This window comes from Oncorhynchus tshawytscha, linkage group LG18, assembly GCF_018296145.1.
Source record: "Oncorhynchus tshawytscha isolate Ot180627B linkage group LG18, Otsh_v2.0, whole genome shotgun sequence".
In the NCBI taxonomy this organism is placed as follows: domain Eukaryota; kingdom Metazoa; phylum Chordata; class Actinopteri; order Salmoniformes; family Salmonidae; genus Oncorhynchus; species Oncorhynchus tshawytscha.
Genome location: NC_056446.1, coordinates 40,854,567 through 40,863,582, shown reverse-complemented (window position 1 = coordinate 40,863,582; position 9,016 = coordinate 40,854,567). Strand labels below are relative to the sequence as shown.

Sequence of the window (9,016 nt, the reverse complement as noted above, 5' to 3'; positions counted from 1 at the left end):
TTACCTTTCATTGAAACACAAGTGCTTTACATTTAGTCATTCAGCAGACACTCTTATCAAAGACAAACTGACTGTTAGGTAACTAGTTATGAACACAGTCTGTACCAAAACGTAAACGCAACATGCGACAATTCCAAAGATGGTACTGAGTTACAGTTTGTATAAGGAAATCAGTCAATTTAAATAAATTAATTAGGCCCTAATCTATGGATTTCACATAACTGAACAGGGGTACAGCTATGGGTGGGCTTTGTGGTGGGGGGTACAGCTATGGGTGGGCTTCGGGTGGGGGGGGCAGCTATGGGTGGGCTTCAGGTGGGGGGACAGCTATGGGTGGGCTTCGGGTGGGGGGGGACAGCTATGGGTGGGTGGGGGGGCTTTGGGTGGGGGGGTACAGCTATGGGTGGGCTTTGGGTGGGGGGGGGGACAGCTATGGGTGGGCTTTGGGTGGGGGGACAGCTATGGGTGGGCTTTGGGTGGGGGGGGGACAGCTATGGGTGGGCTTTGGGTGGGGGGTACAGCTATGGGTGGGCTTTGGGTGGGGGGTACAGCTATGGGTGGGCTTCGGGTGGGGGGGACAGCTATGGGTGGGCTTTGGGTGGGGGGACAGCTATGGGTGGGCTTTGGGTGGGGGGGTACAGCTATGGGTGGGCTTCGGGTGGGGGGGGTACAGCTATGGGTGGGCTTCGGGTGGGGGGGACAGCCCTTTGGGTCTTGAGAGCCAGGCCCAGACAATCAGAATTAGTTTGCTGTTAGCTTCCTCTTTGCAATCAGCTTCTTGACATTCCATACATCTCTAGTGGATGGATTCTCTTGGCAAAAGATAAATGCTCACTAACAGGGGTGTAAACACATTTATGCACAACATTGTAGAGAAGTACGTTTTTTTTGTGCATATGGAACATTTCTGGAAAATGGAGCCAACACTATATATGTTGCGTATATATTTTTGTTCAGTATATATACTACATGATAAATAAATAAAAAGTATGTGGACACCAGCTGGTCGAACATCTCATTCCAAAATCAAGGGAAATGCCAAGAGTGTTCAAAGCTGTCATCAAGGCAAAGGGTGGCATGGTATGTGTTAATTCATAATTTTGATGTCTTCACTATTATTCTACAATGTAGAACATAGTAAAAAATTAAGAAAAACCCTTGAATGAGTAGGTGTTTCCAAACTTTTGACTGGTACTGTACGTTGTAAACTTTCATTCATAGGCGAGGTTGAAGCAACCTCATGATGGGTATAGGGGAAAATTAGAGTATCATGTAGTAACCTCTCTCTCATTGTTACATTGAACTGGGTGAATGGAATATGAATGACAGTAACCTAAACCTCTCGATGTTACATTGAACTGGGTGAATATGAATGACAGTAACCTAAACCTCTCGATGTTACATTGAACTGGGTGAATATGAATGACAGTAACCTAAACCTCTCGATGTTACATTGAACTGGGTGAATATGAATGACAGTAACCTAAACCTGTCACTGTTACATTGAACTGGGTGAATGTAATATGAATGACAGTAACCTAAACCTCTCGATGTTACATTGAACTGGGTGAATGTAATATGAATGACAGTAACCTAAACCTCTCGATGTTACATTGAACTGGGTGAATGACAGTAACCTAAACCTCTCGATGTTACATTGAACTGGGTGAATGACAGTAACCTAAACCTCTCGATGTTACATTGAACTGGGTGAATGTAATATGAATGACAGTAACCTAAACCTCTGGATGTTACATTGAACTGGGTGAATGACAGTAACCTAAACCTCTCGATGTTACATTGAACTGGGTGAATGACAGTAACCTAAACCTATCGATGTTACATTGAACTGGGTGAATGACAGTAACCTAAACCTCTCGATGTTACATTGAACTGGGTGAATGACAGTAACCTAAACCTCTCAATGTTACATTGAACTGGGTGAATGACAGTAACCTAAACCTCTCGATGTTACATTGAACTGGGTGAATGACAGTAACCTAAACCTCTCGATGTTACATTGAACTGGGTGAATGACAGTAACCTAAACCTCTCGATGTTACATTGAACTGGGTGAATGACAGTAACCTAAACCTCTCGATGTTACATTGAACTGGGTGAATGACAGTAACCTAAACCTCTCGATGTTACATTGAACTGGGTGAATGACAGTAACCTAAACCTCTCGATGTTACATTGAACTGGGTGAATGACAGTAACCTAAACCTCTCGATGTTACATTGAACTGGGTGAATGACAGTAACCTAAACCTCTCGATGTTACATTGAACTGGGTGAATGACAGTAACCTAAACCTCTCGATGTTACATTGAACTGGGTGAATGACAGTAACCTAAACCTCTCGATGTTACATTGAACTGGGTGAATGACAGTAACCTAAACCTCTCGATGTTACATTGAACTGGGTGAATGACAGTAACCTAAACCTCTCGATGTTACATTGAACTGGGTGAATGTAATATGAATGACAGTAACCTAAACCTATCGATGTTACAATGAACTGGGTGAATATGAATGACAGTAACCTAAACCTCTCGATGTTACATTGAATAGGGTGAATGAAAGTAACCTAAACCTCTCAATGTTACATTGAACTGGGTGAATGACAGTAACCTAAACCTCTCGATGTTACATTGAACTGGGTGAATGACAGTAACCTAAACCTCTCAATGTTACATTGAACTGGGTGGATGTAATATGAAGGACAGTAACCTAAACCTCTCGATGTTACATTGAACTGGGTGAATGACAGTATCCTAAACCTCTCGATGTTACATTGAACTGGGTGAATGTAATATGAATGACAGTAACCTAAACCTCTCGATGTTACATTGAACTGGGTGAATGACAGTAACCTAAACCTCTCGATGTTACATTGAACTGGGTGAATGCAATATGAATGACAGTAACCTAAACCTCTCGATGTTACATTGAACTGGGTGAATGACAGTAACCTAAACCTCTCGATGTTACATTGAACTGGGTGAATGTAATATGAATGACAGTAACCTAAACCTCTCGATGTTACATTGAACTGGGTGAATGTAATATGAATGACAGTAACCTAAACCTCTCAATGTTACATTGAACTGGGTGAATATGAATGACAGTAACCTAAACCTCTCGATGTTACATTGAACTGGGTGAATGACAGTAACCTAAACCTCTCGATGTTACATTGAACTGGGTGAATGTAATATGAATGACAGTAACCTAAACCTATCGATGTTACATTGAACTGGGTGAATGACAGTAACCTATACCTCTCGATGTTACATTGAACTGGGTGAATGACAGTAACCTAAACCTCTCGATGTTACATTGAACTGGGTGAATGACAGTAACCTAAACCTCTCAATGTTACATTGAACTGGGTGGATGTAATATGAATGACAGTAACCTAAACCTCTCGATGTTACATTGAACTGGGTGAATGTAATATGAATGACAGTAACCTAAACCTCTCGATGTTACATTGAATAGGGTGAATGACAGTAACCTAAACCTCTCGATGTTACATTGAACTGGGTGAATGACAGTAACCTAAACCTCTCAATGTTACATTGAACTGGGTGAATGTAATATGAATGACAGTAACCTAAACCTCTCGATGTTACATTGAACTGGGTGAATGACAGTATCCTAAACCTCTCGATGTTACATTGAACTGGGTGAATGACAGTAACCTAAACCTCTCAATGTTACATTGAACTGGGTGAATGACAGTAACCTAAACCTCTCAATGTTACATTGAACTGGGTGAATGACAGTAACCTAAACCTCTCAATGTTACATTGAACTGGGTGAATGACAGTAACCTAAACCTCTCAATGTTACATTGAACTGGGTGAATGACAGTAACCTAAACCTCTCAATGTTACATTGAACTGGGTGAATGTAATATGAATGACAGTAACCTAAACCTCTCAATGTTACATTGAACTGGGAATGACAGTATCCTAAACCTCTCGATGTTACATTAATGAATGAATGACAGTAACCTAAACCTCTCGATGTTACATTGAACTGGGTGAATGTACATTGAATGAATGACAGTAACCTAAACCTCTCAATGTTACATTGAACTGGGTGAATGACAGTAACCTAAACCTCTCGATGTTACATTGAACTGGGTGAATGTAATATGAATGACAGTAACCTAAACCTCTCGATGTTACATTGAACTGGGTGAATGACAGTAACCTAAACCTCTCAATGTTACATTGAACTGGGTGAATGACAGTAACCTAAACCTCTCAATGTTACATTGAACTGGGTGAATGACAGTAACCTAAACCTATCGATGTTACATTGAACTGGGTGAATGACAGTAACCTAAACCTCTCAATGTTACATTGAACTGGGTGAATGACAGTAACCTAAACCTATCGATGTTACATTGAACTGGGTGAATGACAGTAACCTAAACCTATCACTGTTACATTGAACTGGGTGAATATGAATGACAGTAACCTAAACCTCTCGATGTTACATTGAACTGGGTGAATCTAATATGAATGAAATCGTCCTCCCTCATCATAAACGGCAGTGACCGCCACTGATACACATGGATTTTGTATTCTAGATATGTGGTAGTAGTCTGAGGGCTGAAATGTAATGTCATGTAATATGTTTAACTGCATAGAACTACTGTAATGTTGCTGGACCCCAGGAAGAGTATGTGTATTTATTATGGATCCCCATTAGTTCCTGCCAAGGCAGCAGCTACTCTTCCTGGGGTTTACTATGGATCCCCATTAGTTCCTGCCAAGTCAGCAGCTACTCTTCCTAGGGTTTATTAAGGATCCCCATTAGTTCCTGCCAAGTCAGCAGCTACTCTTCCTGGGGTTTACTATGGATCTCCATTAGTTCCTGCCAAGGCAGCAGCTACTCTTCCTGGGGTTTATCATGGATCCCCATTAGTTCCTGCCAAGGCAGCAGCTACTCTTCCTGGGGGTAATTTACAACACATTAAGTGTGTGCCTTCAAGCCCCTACTCTACTACCACATATCTACAACACAAAATCCATGTGTACGTATGTTATTGTGTGTGTGTGTGAGTGTGTGAGTGAGTGAGTGAGTGAGTGAGTGAGTGAGTGAGTGAGTGAGTGAGTGAGTGAGTGAGTGAGTGAGTGAGTGAGTGAGTGAGTGAGTGAGTGAGTGAGTGAGTGAGTGAGTGAGTGAGTGAGTGTGAGTGAGTGAGTGAGTGAGTGAGTGAGTGAGTGAGTGAGTGTGAGTGAGTGTGTGTGTGTGTGTGTGTGTGTGTGTGTGTGTGTGTGTCTCTTCACAGTCCTCGCTGCTGCCTTGGCAGGAATTAAATGGGGATCCTTAATAAATACAAATACACTGGGTCACAGTGGGTAACAGTGGGTAACAGTGGGTCACAGTGGGTCACAGTGGGTCACAGTGGGTCACAGTGGGTCACAGTGGGTAACATCCATAAAGGGCTGGTAACAGGAATGTGAGAGCTGATCTCTGGAGGGTTTACAGCCTGTAATGCAATGGTCCTCAGCCTTACTTCATACCATAACATCAGATAAGGACCCAGAGGGGAGAGAACACTATTTCTTCCCTCCCCCCTTGCCAGCCCATCAGAATGCCTGCAAACAGATTGAGCCATAAAGGTAAGATAAGACCAAAATGGTGTACCGTTCAGCGTGGGCACTGAAGCTACAGAATTCTGAACATATTGAAGAGGGTTGACAGAGAGGCTATAAAGATGAACATTGCAATTTTAACCAACTATTCAGAGAGTTGGGCTCTAATATTGTCCTTTTATGGGTGTGTCCCTGACCTGTGAACAATACAAAGTTGGTTTTAAGGTGACTAGGTCATGTGATCAAGGACCTATTGGAATTCTAAGTCAAACATTTAACAAATAAATTCAAGTAAAAGAAAATGTAACAATATTTCAGAAAACCAAAGGATGTGCATCCCTACCCTTCCAACATTGGTTCGAGGAGTCTAGGTCACATGGTCAAGTAGAAAATGAAATGTAAGTGCTTTTTTATCAATAAAATTATTTTTATTAAATGGAATCATTTCATGAGAAAACTAAAGCATGTGAAACATGCCTTTCTATATAAGGAATAACAAACAGTTGAAATCAGGATTTTAAGTCACGCGATTGAAGAGCTATTGAAATTTGACATTTTCTAATATTTATATAAAATTGTGTAAGCACTTTATAGGAAAACCATGTGCGACGTGTGTCCCTAACCTGTGAACAATACAATGTTGGTTTATGCTACGTAGGTCACATGGCCAAGGAGTTATTGAAATAAGTATTTTTTTAATATATATATTGGTATAATTTAGGAGAAAACCAAAGGGTGTGCAACTTTCCTCTCTATGTAAGAAATAATGGACAGTTGAAATTAGGTTGCTAAGTCACTTGGCGTAACGCTATTGGATTTTGAATATTGTGATCATGCACTTTGTTCACGGTCCCTAACTAGTTGCATTGACTTTGAGCGGGCTGCCTACAAGGTTGTCTCGTGATTATGAAGCTCGGGTCGGACTCGGGAAAATAAGACCTGTGCAATGTTGTACACATGTTTTCATTCATAAAGAGCCTAAACTGAGGTGTATAGCTCAAATCGTTCCCGAGCAATAGAAGTTTGAAGTTCCTGAATGTCTGGCCAATATCGAATCTCAAACCAACTTTACCGCAGTAATCCACCTCACTTGTAAAAACTAGAACCAAAACACAGATATATACACCCTGTATACTTGCCTATTCTATAAGAGAGTCAGTATAGCAAGAACACTTGTTTTGGAGTAGGTGGGGTTGCATAGTGCAGCGTCATACACCCAGGCGCTGCAAGTACGTGTCAACAATTTCACCTGCAGAGACTTGCAGTGATAATTGAGATTCTTCCAACTGAACTCAGGTAGCAAATGCAACGGAAAGAAATTCCACACATTGTGCATATGTTGTTCAAGTTCAAATGCTTGAATCCAAAGGTGTCTCATATATCTATACAAAGGACTCGTGCCATTAAGACGTGTTAATCAATCTATTACCTGAAGCACATGTTGTCCTCAGTCTTCATGTTTTAAACATTTCATTTAGAGACACGACATGACACATTTATAAACTGCTAGAAATAATATGACGTTCACTATATCATTTTACTGACTTCAAACGACTCTTGAATAGTATCGTGTTGCGTGTCCCGTAAACAATAATTAATAACTCAGATCACTTGAAAGACCTTGACGCAGCTAACGTCCCGTTGAGTCTCTTACACCTGAAGGTAAAACCTACGTTTGACAGTTGTGAAAACACTTCATAACATTGAGTTTTACGAATTTTCCTCTTACCTAATTTGAGAACTTGTCACCCCACAAGCATCTGCACGGAAAAGTTGATATTATATTTCTGGTAGATGCGCTATAAGGCCTAGTCCTTTGGGTATTACCAGGTATTCCCTCGAAGAAGAAGTGTATGTAGAGCAGGAAGGTGTTTCTCAAGCCACTCCCTTGTCGGTAGGATACTTCCTTATTTCTGTGGTATTACAATTTATCATGTGTTTTGTGCAAGTAATAGCTATGTTATAAACTACGTTTGTGAATATATATATATTTTTTATTTGGGTTCAAAACGTGTATATTCTCTATAGGCCTACACACTATAGTGTCTTAGAGTGGGCATGCGTAAACTATTCAAAACGTATAGTATAGTGGAATAAAGTCTGTGTCCAATGTGTTTGCCAGAGAAATGGTTATGTATGGTGTAGAAATACTAGATACATTTACCACACGTTACCACGTCTTCTGTAGGCCTACTCAGGTTAGGGTTGAATGTTTTAGGAGGCAGAGTTTTTGCAGGTGCAGTATTTCCACAGCGAGGAGTATTGCAATCCACCCTTGGGTCGCCTAATAACTAATAAAGAACACTAGAGGGCGCCATAGTTCTGTTTCTTAGACAGACAGCTGGGTCCTACACAGGGCCTGCTCTTGCCTTTCGGGGCCACTAAGACTTATTTACATTGTAGTCGTTTAGCAGACGCTCTTATCCAGAGTGACTTACAGGAGTAATTAGGGTTAAGTGCCTTGCTCAAGGGCTTATCAAGAGATTTTTCACCTAGTCGGCTCAGGGATTCTAACCAGCAAACTTTCGGTTAATGGCCCAACGCTAGGCTACCTGCCACTAGGCTACCTGCCACTAGGCTACCTGCCACTAGGCTACCCTCCCACTAGGCTACCTGACACTAGGCTACCTGCCCCTAGGCTGCCTGCCCCTAGGCTACCCTGCCACTAGGCTACCCTGCCACTAGGCTACACTGCCACTAGGCTACCTGCCACACATGAGGTGTGGGACATGAGGTGTAGAAGGAACAGCATATACAGAGGGGGGACATGACGCTTAGAAGGAACAGCATATACAGAGGGGGGACATAAGGTGTAGAAAGAACAGCATATACAGAGGGGGACATGAGGTGTAGAAGGAACAGCATATACAGAGGGGGACATAAGGTGTAGAAGGAACAGCATATACAGAGGGGGACATGAGGTGTAGAAGGAACAGCATATACAGAGGGGGACATGAGGTGTTGAAGGAACAGCAAATACAGAGGGGGACATGACGTTTAGAAGGAACAGCATATACAGAGGGGGGACATGAGGTGTAGAAGGAACAGCATATACAGAGGGGAAAACATCTCAACACAACATGCCGACCTGGTTCGGGGCATCATTTTCAAGTTACTCCACCTCACTCAGCCATCCAAACTCTCCCATACCAGTCACTCCACTCCAGCCAGTATGTTAGGGAGTTCAGAATAGCTGTGAGTGTGTGAATTCTAGACTAGAGAGAGTGGGCTATGGGGTTGGCATATCTGTGGTTGTATACTAGCCATACCCCTCCAGTCCAGCTAGTAGACTGCCAGGGAAGGGACATGGCATAACTATGGTTTTGTACTAGACAGTGACAGCTGCTATGGGGGTTCACGTCTGGGGCAGGAGCGGGCATGAACAAGCCTCACCCTCCC

The 9,016-nt window shown here is 42.2% G+C and overlaps 1 protein-coding gene across 1 annotated transcript in view; it reads right to left on the bottom strand.

Moving 5' to 3' along the window:
• Positions 1 to 7,495, bottom strand: part of LOC112236672 (protein-tyrosine kinase 2-beta) — a 64,202-nt gene extending 56,707 nt beyond the window's left edge. Inside the window, exon 1 of the mRNA XM_042301084.1 lies at positions 7,347 to 7,495. The gene's annotated coding sequence lies outside the window, so the exon portion shown is untranslated. The remainder of the gene's footprint in view (positions 1 to 7,346) is intronic.
• Positions 7,496 to 9,016: the final 1,521 nt, after the last annotated feature.